The following is a 12,837-nucleotide window of genomic DNA, read 5'->3' as shown; positions in this document are numbered from 1 at the left end:
AAAGAGCTTGGTAAACGGTTCAAGCTCAAGAACCTGGGTGCAGTAAGGATCTACCTAGGCATGGAGATTTTTAGAGCTGAAGATGGAAGTTTCCTGCTCAGTCAGAAAGGCAAGATTAAGCAGTTGCTTGAGAAGTTCTGGATGTTTGAATGTGCAGGGGTCAGGACACGCATGGAGACCAGCTACGTGAAAGACAGTCAGCAAGTAAAACGTGTTGTGTTCGAAAATGCTGAGCTCTTTCAGTCAGCTCTAGGTAGTCTGTTGTATCTGTCCCAGTGGAGCAGATCTGACATAACGTTTGCTACCAATCTGCTCAGCCGGAGAGCTACAAGCCCAAGCGTACAAGCCTGGAATGGTGTCAAGCGGGTGCTGCATTACCTGCAAGATACCAAAGACTTTTGCCTCAAGCTGTCAGCCAAGGGCAACGTCAAGGTGACATGCTGGGCAGACAGCGATTGGGTGAATCTGGCAGACAGGAAGTCCGTGTCTGGTATGGTGGTGAAGTTCGGGGACTCTGGTTGGGTGGAAGTCCCGGAAGCAAAGCCTCACAGCACGCTCCTCTACTGAGGCTGAGTTTAGTGCGCTGTCTGAGATTTGCAGGGAATTGGAGTTCTATGTGTGCATGGTTCAAGAGATCTGCGGAGAGTGTTGTTTGCCTGTCACGGTTTGGGAGGACAATCAACCCTGTCTGAAGTTGGCAGAGTCTGGGCAGTTTAAGGCCAGAGCCAAACACCTAGACATCCGGTTTCAGAATGTGTGCCAGAGTGTTCGGTCGGGATTAGTACAACTGAAACACTGTCCCAGTGCTAAGAACCTCGCAATGGTTTCACAAAACCGCTAATCTTCCAGCGTCATGGGGAGTTCTGTGAAGGTCTGTGTTTGGGGTAAGTGGTTATACTTACAGATACAGGACAAGAGGGGGTGAGAGGTTTCGTATTTATGGGGTTAACCTCTATGTGTCCTGCATCTGGGGAGGAGCTTCCTACATCCGGGAGCTGAGTTCTTTATCTGTGAGTTACTTTCACTTCTCAACGGAGAAGAAAGAGAGACACATGCGATGTCTGCTGTCTCGGACGGTGTTTGTTATTTTATCTGTCTGTGTAAATAAAGCTGTTTAGTTTAGAAAGAATCAGCGTATGGACTCTCTCTTCACTCACACATCAAGCATGCGCTGCCACTCTGCTGCTTACTGGGAATTCTGGAGCAATGGAAACATACCGGACCCAGACAGATGTCCAAAATGTTCTTCTCATTATAGGGGATTGGAATGCTAAAGTAGGGAATCAAGAGATAAAAGGAACAATTGGCAAGTTTGGCCTTGGAGATCAAAACGAAGCAGGGCAAAGGCTCATAGAGTTCTGCCAAGAGAACAAGCTGGTCATCACAAACATGCTTTTCCAACAACACAAGAGACGACTCTACACATGGACATCACCAGATAGGCAGCATTGAAATCAGATTGATTATATTCTCTGCAGCCAAAGATGGAGAAGCTCTATACAGTCAGCAAAAACAAGACCTGGAGCTGACTGTAGCTCAGATCATCAGGTTCTTATAGCAAAATTCAAGCTTAAACTGAAGAAAGTAGGAAAAACCACTGGGCCGGTAAGATACAAATCCCTAAATCAAATCCCTTACGAATACACAGTGGAAGTGAGAAACAGGTTTAAGGATTTAGATTTGGTGGACAGAGTGCCTGAAGAACTATGGATGGAGGCTCGTAACATTATACAGGAGGCAGCAACGAAAACCATCCCAATGAAAAGGAAATGCAAGAAAGCAAAGTGGCTGTCCAACAAGGCCTTACAAATAGCAGGGGAGAGAAGGCAAGCAAAATGCGAGGGAGATAGTGAAAGATACAGGAAACTGAATGCAGATTTCCAAAGAATAGCAAGGAGAGACAAGAAGGCCTTCTTAAACGAGCAATGCAAAGAAATAGAGGGAAACAATAGAATGGGAAAAACCAGAGATCTATTCAAGAAAATTGGAGATATGAAAGGAACATTTCGTACAAAGATTACCATAATAAAGGACAAAAGTGGTAAGGACCTAACAGAAGCAGAAGACATCAAGAAGAGGTGGCAAGAATACACAGAGGAATTGTATCAGAAAGATATGGGTGTCTCGTACACCCCCGGTAGTGTGGTTGCTGACCTTGAGCCAGACATCCTGGAGAGTGAAGTCAAATGGGCCTTAGAAAGCACTGCTAATAACAAGGCCAGTGGAAGTGATGACATTCCAGCTGAACTATTTAAAATTTTTAAAAATGATGCTGTTAAGGTGCTACACTCAATTTGCCAGGAAATTTGGAAAACTCAGCAGTGCCCAGAGGATTGGAGAAGAACAGTCTACATCCCAATCCCAAAGAAGGGCAGTGCCAAAGAATGCTCCAACTACCGCACAATTGCACTCATTTCACACGCTAGCAAGGTTATGCTTAAAATTCTACAAAGAAGGCTCAAGCAGTATGTGGACTGAGAACTCCCAGAAGTGCAAGCTGGATTTTGAAGGGGCAGAGGAACCAGAGACCAAATTGCAAACATGCGCTGGATTATGGAGAAAGCTAGAGAGTTCCAGAAAGACATCTACTTCTGCTTCATTGACTATGCAAAAGCCTTTGACTGTGTCAACCACAGCAAACTATGGCAAGTTCTTAAAGAAATGGGAGTGCCTGATCACCTCATCTGTCTCCTGAGAAATCTCTATGTGGGACAAGAAGCTACAGTTAGAACTGGATATGGAACAACTAATTGGTACAAAATTGGGAAAGGAGTACGACAAGGTTGTATATTGTCTCCCTGCTTATTTAACTTATATGCAGAATTCATCATGCGAAAGGCAGGGCTGGATGAATCCCAAGCCGGAATTAAGATTGCCGGAAGAAATATCAACAACCTCAGATATGCAGATGACACAACCTTGATGGCAGAAAGTGAGGAGAAACTAAAGAACCTTTTAATGAGGGTGAAAGAGGAGAGCGCAAAATATGGTCTGAAGCTCAACATCAAAAAAACAAAGATCATGGCCACTAGGCCCATCACCTCCTGGCAAATAGAAGGGGAAGAAATGGAGGCAGTGAGAGATTTTACTTTCTTGGGCTCCATGATCACTGCAGATGGTGACAGCAGTCACAAAATTAAAAGACGCCTGCTTCTTGGGAGAAAAGCAATGACAAACCTAGACAGCATCTTAAAAAGCAGAGACATCACCTTGCCAACAAAGGTCTGTATAGTTAAAGCGATGGTTTTCCCAGTAGTGATGTATGGAAGTGAGAGCTGGGCCATAAAGAAGGCTGATCGCCGAAGAATAGATGCTTTTGAATTCTGGTGCTGGAGGAGACTCTTGAGAGTCCCATGGACTGCAAGAAGATCAAACGCATCCATTCTTAAGGAAATCAGCCCTGAGTGCTCACTGGAAGGACAGATCGTGAAGCTGAGGCTTCAATACTTTGGCCAAATTATGAGAAGAGAAGACTCCCTGGAAAAGACCCTGATGTTGGGAAAGATGGAGGCCACAAGGAGAAGGGGACGACAGAGAATGAGATGGTTGGACAGTGTTCTCGAAGCTACCAGCATGAGTTTGACCAAACTGCGGGAGGCAGTGGAAGACAGGAGTGCCTGGCGTGCTCTGGTCCATGGGGTCACAAAGAGGCGGACACGACTAAATGACTAAACAACAACAACAAGTCCACTGAGAGTTCTGAGAGTTGTCAAGAGACCCCTATTCCTCTCACAAAGCTACAATTACCAGAGTGGTTCACCCCCTCTTCCCGTTAATTAAAACACAAGCCACTTTTTATTAATGGAAATGTTTATTTGATAATGATAATAGAATATTTATTTATTTAAATGCTCATATTCCTCAATCTCATGCCAAAGTGCCACAAGGCTGGGAGCGAGGGATCAGATTCCACTTCCTCTGGAAGAGAGTTCCAAGGTTTTGGAGCCAGCACTGGGAAGGCCCTGTCATGCCTTGTTCAGCAAGGAAACTGTGCCTCTGAAGCAGGTCTTCATCACTGGGATGGTTTCCAGGGGAGAAGGGTACTTCTGGTATCCCCAGTTGTTGGATCAGCCTGGATTTGAGGTCAGAGTGTCAGACTGGGGCCTAGAGAGACACCGGTTCAACTCCCCCCTTGACCACAAAGTGCTCTGGGTGACTTTGGGCCAGTTGCTCTCTTTTGACCTTGTCTACCTTGCAGGGCTGTGGAAAGAATTAATCTTCCTCTTATTAAAATTTATATGCCATCCTGCACCTGAAGATCACAGGGCAGTTTACAACATGAAAATACAACATGAAAACACAAATTACATAGCATAATAGCAAAACAACAACACCCCTCCCCCACTATCACACTTAAAAGCCGTAGATGGCTTAATCAGCCAAAGCCCTAGTTGAAGAGGAATGTTTTTACCTGGCTCCATGAAATGGGTGAGGTACTAACTTTGTAAACCACCTTCCACAACCTTCCATTTGCATGTCTGCTGTTTCCCCCTCAGATCTTGAAGAAAGCACAGTCAAAACCTGTCCCACAGCTCATAGCTCAGGTTAATGCATGAGCGAATGCGACAGTGGTGAGTCTAAAGCATTGGCTTCAGCCCTTCAACCCTGAGGGCTTCCACCTGTGGTCCAGCATCACTGTGTTGCTGGCCAGGCCTCATGGGCCCTGGAGCCTTTTCTCAGTGCCCCCAAGTGTTTCCTGGGTGAGTCTGTAGGGAAGTTGATTTCTGGGAGAATTTGGGGTGGTACAGGTTGCAGGGGGTTGGACTTGAAGATCCATGGGGTCCCTTTCAGCTTCACAGTTCTGTAATTTCTGTAAGAAGCTGCCAGACCCCAGAGCCATCTAGCTGAGCAGGATGATTTCTGGCAGGGGCCATTCGTAGCTCTACCTGGAGCTGCCGATGGGGAGTGGGATTGAATCTGGAACCTTCCTCACTCAAAGCCAGAGCTCTTCCACTGAGCCACAGCTCTGGGGACACGTGACAAGTGTCTAGCCTTGTCTCAGGAGACCCACGGTGGGCAAAGCTTCTTAAAGTCTGGTTGTGGGGCACAGACATCTATTGGCACATCTTCTCATCTCAGCTCTCCACATTGCCCCTCTGTCCCCGCCCCCCCACTCCCGGATTTATGGCTTCCCTACACACTTTCCCCTAAAGTGCCTTCAGCTTGTGCACTGCTCCCAACCCAAAGTTCCCATATAACAGATTTTGGAACAACTGCTACTAAAAATACTTCAAAAATGGCTTTGTGCAGATCAGACACATCTGGGTGGATTTTTCCAAAAGGGGAGGCACACACACCCCTTCACCCACCCTGCCCCCATTTAGTCCCCCTTCTCTAACCTGGGGGTCTTGTTTCTGGCTACAGATTCCCGAGAGTGTCTTCCAGGCAGAAGCCCGAGGCGTGGACCTTTCAGTAGCCGCTGGTTACCTAGGGGTGGTGGAGACGGTCCTGACGGACGCTGAGCCGACATCTCTGGATGCAGCTGCTCCTCTGGGCATCTTGCAACTGCTGAAGGAGGTCTCAGACATGGATGCCAACGAGCCGGAGGAACTGGCAACGCTGGAGCAGCTGGGGCAGCACTACGTGGCAATTGCCGGGGCAATCCTGGAGGAGCAGAACGCTGAGGAGTGGTCCAAAATAAAGCCGGTAAAATCATGGCTTCCTAGAAGTAAGGGGCAGGCGAGGGGGGGGGGTCTGGTGAGCCCCAATGTTTGAGGCAGGAAATCCAGAAAGCTAAAGCAGTCCTGATGGTCCACCATCCGTTTCCGTCCTTGAGAGTATGTGGCCAGACCAGGACCCATGGGAGACCCTAGGGCCATGAAGCTGACAGAGGTGACCTTGGAAGGCAATGCAGGCCTCTTAGTCCCACTGACCTCACAGGGCGGTTGTTCGGGGGTTAAACACGGAGGGGATACCTTGAGCTCCTTGGAGGTTTATTTGGCGGGGTGGGGGGAGGTGAGATAGAAACACAATAAATAAAGAAACACTAGATGGTTGTCCAGCCTCTGCTGGAAGATTTTCAGGAAGGTAGAAATATATAAGGAAATAAATATCCCTGGGTACACACCTTAATTAAATGAGTTGCATCACACCTATGCTCACAGCAGTTAGACTTCTGGCAAAAATCTAAGTTATCAATCCCACTGTCTGCTGTGGCAGAATTTTACGCAACTAAATATGTACTTTATTACATGATTTACTACATTATTCCACAACATCCATTTCAATGCAAAGGAAACACAATTTGGTTTGGAAGGGCAGATCATAGAATCAAAGGACTGCAGAGTTGGAAGGGATCCTCAGGGTCATCTAGTCCAAACCCCTGCAATGCAGGAATCCCAATTGGTTCCATATCATTGGCAAGCTGAACACAACAAAGGTGAAGACCAATCATATTCATTGATTTCTGTTCCAGACATGGGGCAAATAAGCAAACTCTGCTTCCGTTTCCATCAGGATTATCTGATGTCTCATAACACCTCCCTCTGTGTGACTGGCTCCATTGTCAAACTCTCCCTACTATCAAGAAGCTTCCCTAATCTTTGACCAAAATCTACCCTCCAGTAACTTAAGCAGCAGAGAGGTCATAGAATCATAGAACCATTGAATTGTACAGTTGGAAGGGACCCCAAGGGCCATTTCGTTCCAACCCCCTGCAATATGTTAAGCAGCCTTTGCTCTCTTCAATGGGGCAGCCCCTCAGAGATGCTATTATGTGCTGCCCCCCCCCCCCAGTCTGCAGGAGGAGGGCCAGGGAAACCCTTGGGCAACATCGGATGATGATGATGATGATGATGATGATGATAAGGTTTGGGAAGCTGCTCCTGTGCTCCTCAGATCCTTGATGGACCCATGACAGTTGTGGAAAACATGGACAAGATGGTTTCCAGCCTCCATCAGCTCCTGAGTTCAGAGAGGCCAAAAGTCACCATCTGGTGTAAGAATGTTGGTGAGTAGCAGCAAGGCTCTGGGGTGCGAGGGGGAGGAAGAGCCTGGGGAATGGTTAAAGCAAATTTGATGCCAGAAATTCAGTAGGAAAGGAATTGAAAGTAAAACTGCAAATATCCTAATGCTGTTACACAAATTTGTGGTGCATCTCCCACAGTACTGTGTAGAGTACTCACCTCAAAAAGTTACAGATAGGTAGCCGTGTTGGTCTGCCATAGTCAAAATAAAAAAAAATCCTTCCAGTAGCACCTTTAAGACCAACTAAGTTAGTTCTTGGTATGAGCTTTCGTGTGCAAGCACACTTCTTCAGATACACTGAAACAGAAGTTGCCAGATCCTTCTATATAGTGAGAAGGTGGGGAGGGGTATTACTCAGAAGGGTGGTGGGAATGGGAGATTGGCAGATAGCTGAGATGAGCCTGCTGACGACTCTTAACGACTGTAATGGGTCTTACAGGAAAAGGCAAGGGGTGAGAAGGTGAGAAATGGCTTAGTCATGTAAAATGGGATAAGAATCCAATGTCTTTGTTCAAACCAGGTTTCTCCATGGTTTTAAGTTTGGTAATGAGTTGCAATTCAGCAGCTTCTCTTTCCAGTCTATTTCTGAAATTCCTTTGTAGTAAAACAGCTACTTTGAGATCTTGTATAGAATGTCCTGGGAGATTAAAGTGTTCTCCTACTGGTTTCTCTGTTTTGTGATTCTTGATGTCAGATTTATGTCCATTTATTCTTTGGCGTAAGGTTTGGCCTGTTTGTCCAATATAGAGAGCTGAAGGACACTGTTGGCATTTGATGCCATACACAATGTTAGATGATGAGCAATTGAATAGTCCCGAGATGGTATGTGTGATGTTGTTGGGGCCAGTAATGGTGTTGTCCGGGTGTATGTGGCAGCAAAGTTGGCATCTGGGTTTATTGCAGGCTCTGGTGCCAGTGTCCGTGTTAAGTCTGGTTGTAGTATTATTGTGGGTTAGGAGTTGTTTAAGATTGGGTGGCTGTCTGTAGGCAATGAAAGGTCTTCCTGGGACTAGAGCCTGCAATAAACCCAGATGCCAACTTTGCTGCCACATACACCCGGACAACACCATTACTGGCCCCAACAACATCACACATACCATCTCGGGACTATTCAATTGCTCATCATCTAACATTGTGTATGGCATCAAATGCCAACAGTGTCCTTCAGCTCTCTATATTGGACAAACAGGCCAAACCTTACGCCAAAGAATAAATGGACATAAATCTGACATCAAGAATCACAAAACAGAGAAACCAGTAGGAGAACACTTTAATCTCCCAGGACATTCTATACAAGATCTCAAAGTAGCTGTTTTACTACAAAGGAATTTCAGAAATAGACTGGAAAGAGAAGCTGCTGAATTGCAACTCATTACCAAACTTAAAACCATGGAGAAACCTGGTTTGAACAAAGACATTGGATTCTTATCCCATTATACATGACTAAGCCATTTCTCACCTTCTCACCCCTTGCCTTTTCCTGTAAGACCCATTACAGTCGTTAAGAGTCGTCAGCAGGCTCATCCCAGCTATCTGCCAATCTCCCATTCCCACCACCCTTCTGAGTAATACCCCTCCCCACCTTCTCACTATATAGAAGGATCTGGCAACTTCTGTTTCAGTGTATCTGAAGAAGTGTGCTTGCACACGAAAGCTCATACCAAGAACTAACTTAGTTGGTCTTAAAGGTGCTACTGGAAGGATTTTTTTTATTTCACCTCAAAAAGGATACTGCAGGGCTGGAAAAGGTTCAGAAAATGCAGCCAAAATGATCTGGGGGATGGAGGGACTCACCTATGAATGAAGGCTTGCAAAATTTGGGGCTTTTTAGCTTTGAGAATGTGGGAATGTTGTGGATAGAAGGAGAGGACAGATTGATTAAATATTGTCCTCCCTCCCTGACACTAATGAGTCAGTAGCACATTCCCCAGTATATAGCAGGAAGCTAGTTGGTAGATTCGTTTGAATCTCTTTACTTCAGCAAACCAGGGTTTGATCCTGGTAAATTCCCCTTTTATCCCTCTTATCATTACTTTTAAAGAAGACACAACAGTCTTCTTTAAAAGTAATGATAAGAAGTTTACTTACATGCTGTTCACAGTAGGTTCCCTGAAGGCAGGCTTTTAGCTTGGAGTTACAGAAAAGAATGTGGGGATTTGAGCCCATGTGCTGCTGGCTGAGAGCCAGCAAACAGCAGAATACATCAAGAGAACAGCATCAAGAGAAAATGGTCAAGGACTTCCGGTCTGCTGCGGAGTGCTAAGTGTCGCCTGCAACACGGAGCCAGCAGAAAGGCTTGGAGGGCAGTGCTAGAGCTCAGCGCACCCCCAAAAAACCCCCCACAGGAGAGTGGGGACCTGAGAGCTCCAGCGGAGTGGAAAATCTCTCTCTCACACACCCCGATTGTCTCCTGGCCGCTGCTGTGTGCACGGGAGGGAAGGCGAAGAGGCTCGAGTTCGCTCTCGGCACCAACACAGCCTGCTGCGAAAGCTACGATCCGTCACCAGAAGCAGCAGATCTTCCAATTAGAGGTAAAAGTCAAATAAAACATTTTGAACTTTGAATTAGAGCTAAAAAATTTAATTTGGTGAAATGGAAGCAAAAGAGGAAGTCAGCTTCCGATTTCTGTGGACGAGCTCTGCAAAGGGAACTTTTTTGTGAATGGGACTCAGACACAGCCGACAGCAAAGGAGAGTTGTAACATTTAACTCTGACTTGGTGGATGGTTACATTCTAACAGATTTATAGATTAACTGTATTCAGTTACCTATTGGGATACAAAGTTAAAAAGCTACTGACAGCTGGAGGAATCTGAACAGTCTTTTAAAAATTGGTGGCGCTGAAGAGGAAAAGGGGAAAGAAAGAAAGCCTGCAGGGGACTCTCAGCACATCTGGGGGGTAACCCCAGAAAGTGGAAAGAGCCTGGAACAGCTTCCAAAGCATCTTTGATACTACGAAAGACTGAAAGAGCCCACCAAGAAAGATGTGTTAACTGAAACCCCAGCATGTCTGTGAACTGAATAACAAGACAAATGCCATGGGATTACAAATAAGAAATAAAATGGAAATAAAACTTCTGGAACTATTGCAAGCCACCACTGTTTGAGATACTCATAAGTAGATAAGTACAAATCAAAGAACAACTTCCTTCCCCCCTTTTTTTAAAGACATAAACTTGAAATTGAACTTGCTGAACATTTTTATTTTTTCCTTTCCTCTGCTTCCTGGATTTTTTTTTTTAATAATATTTTTTATTGGTTTTCATCAAGAAAAATACATATCGCACCACACTGCAACTTTAACAAGTTTTCTCATTTATTTATTTTTAAATGATATTTATTGAAATTTCAAAAAATACAAAGCTTACACAAAAACAAAAAGTAAAAAATACAAAAGCTTACACACACAAAAAAATACAAAAAATAAAAATAAAAATATGAGAAAATAGAAGATACAGAAGAAAAATAAAAGAAAACAGAACAAATTCATTATTTTCAGATCCTTAACTGTCATTACCTTCTTTCTTAGACCTCCTCCTCTTCCCTTCCTTTGTATTCTAGTTATTAATTATCCCAGCAAATCCTTTCCTTTCCATATTTCAAAAAAAATAAAACATAAAAGGAATTCTCAACTAATTTAATCCTATCTTTCTATAATAAAATAAACCTTAAAGTTTAAAATTTAAGTCTTAACTTTACCAACTTCTTGTGTTCATAATGTTCTTTCATAATTCTTTATACATCTTTACTAAAGCCAGGTAATTTCTTCCAACATTTTTCTATCATTCATTTTTCTATCATTCTATCATTCATCAACTTTATAAAACATTCTATTAGTTAAAAAAAAGAGAGAGAAAAGCATATAAACAAGTCCAATCTTTATCCAACGTCCCTTCCTCCTGGTTCCGGGATTTGTCAGTCCTTATTCCTCAATCTAACCCGGTGACCTTATGTCCGAGGCCCTCAGGTCACTTCCATGGCCCTTCCGTGGCTTTTCTTCATATTTGTGGCTGTAGTCACTTGCTCGTGATAACTCCAACTTAGTAGTGTTTTTAGCCCTTCTCATCAGATCAGACCCTTTTCCGTATTCATCGCTGCATTCCATGTAGTATTTAAGAGCATGCTTCAAGGGCCCTCCGAAATTGTGGGCCCCCTCAATTCCAAACATATCGCAGCCTGTTACTGTATTTAAAAAGTCCAGATATCCCGACATAGGGGGGGTCAATCCAGCCCCCCATTTCCAAACCACACCAAACTTTCCCTTCCCAGATCTGGTTTTTTCCAAGTTCCTTTGTCAAATCCGAAGGATCAAACTCCTGTTGGGACTGTTCTGTCAAGACACACTCCTGATTTAATGCCACAAACCCCTGTTCTGTCAAAACACACTCCTGGTTTGAGGCCAAGTTTTCTCATTTTTGGACTTCCTTCAGCCTCTCTGACAATCATCCAAATTAAACTTTTTAATTACACATTTCCTAAATTGCTATTGCCTTTTAACATACCCTTCCACATCTGTTTTTCTTTTTTGCAATATTTCTTAGGTTTTTACAGAGCTTCTTTAAATGCCACTAACGTTATTTCATTATCACTTATACATTCCCAATACTCTACTAACTTTCCCCAGTCCTCGATGAACTTTTGATCTCGTAGATATCTGATCTTCCCTGTCAGTTTATCAAGTTCTTCATAGTCCATCAGCTTCATTCTCCACTCCTCCAATGTTGGTACTTGTTCTTGTTTCCATTTCTGGGCCAATAAAATTCTAGCCGCTGTTACTGCATATTGGAAAAGTTTACAATCCTTTCTATTTATTTCATTTCCTGTAATTCCTAAGAGAAAGGCTTCTGGTTTCTTAACAAATGTATATTTCAACATTTTTTTCAATTCATTATATACCAATTCCCAGAAGCTCTTCACTTTCTTACATTCCCACCACATATGATAGAAAGTACCATCCTTTTCATTGCATTTCCAACATTTCTTGCATGTTTTATACATTTCTGCAAGTTTTACCGGTGTAATATACCATCTGTAAATCATTTTCATAACGTTTTCCTTTAATGCAGTACATGCAGTAAATTTAATATTTTCGTTCCATAGTTTAATCCAATCATTAAATTGTATATTATAACCAAAATCTCTGGCCCATTGTATCATTACAGATTTAACTTCTTCATCCTTTGTATGCCATTCCAGCAATATCTTATACATTTTAGATAGAATTTTATATTCATTATTTATTATTTCTATTTGAAATTTTGAATCTTTCTCTACGAATCCATATTCCTTAAGATATTTTTTTAAATATTTCGTTTATTTGAAAATAATGCAACCAATCATATACAAACTCTTTTACTTCTTCATATGGTTTCATTTTCCATTTCCCCCCTTCCTTAACAATCAAATTCCCATATGTAATCCAATTCCTTCTCATATTGATTTTTTTAACACTCATAACCTCTAATGGAGACAACCAGTGCGGAGTTTTTGGTTCAAGTAGGCTTTTATACCTAATCCCATATTTCTATCAACGATCTTCGGAAAATGTGGTTCTCAAAGCCTTTATGGATTTTCTTCTTTTCAGACCATAAATATGCGTGCCACCCAAATCTATTATCAAATCCTTCTATATCTAACAACTCTGTATTTTCTAATTTTACCCATTCCTTTAACCAACAGAGACATGAAGCTTCATAATATAATTTCAGGTCTGGCAGGGCGAAGCCTCCTCTTTCTTTAGCATCTGTTAGTAACTTAAATTGAATTCTTGGCTTCTTACCCTGCCAGATATACCTTGAAATTACTCTTTGCCATTCTTTAAAGGTCACAGTCCCTTTGATTATTGGAATTGTCTGAAACAAAAATAGCAATT

General features: G+C 43.1%; 1 long non-coding RNA gene across 1 annotated transcript; it reads left to right on the top strand.

Moving 5' to 3' along the window:
* Positions 1-4,499: 4,499 nt before the first annotated feature.
* On the top strand, positions 4,500-6,944 carry LOC308467838. The gene is made up of 3 exons (XR_013981333.1): positions 4,500-4,571; positions 5,365-5,646; positions 6,838-6,944. It is a non-coding gene; the product is annotated as an uncharacterized lncRNA (long non-coding RNA).
* The last annotated feature ends 5,893 nt before the right edge of the window (positions 6,945-12,837 follow it).

The sequence above is a fragment of the Podarcis pityusensis genome (assembly GCF_964106645.2).
Source record: "Podarcis pityusensis genome assembly, chromosome: W".
In the NCBI taxonomy this organism is placed as follows: Eukaryota; Metazoa; Chordata; class Lepidosauria; order Squamata; family Lacertidae; genus Podarcis; species Podarcis pityusensis.
The sequence above is the reverse complement of the archived record's forward strand: the minus strand, read 5'-3'. Positions and strand labels throughout refer to the sequence as shown.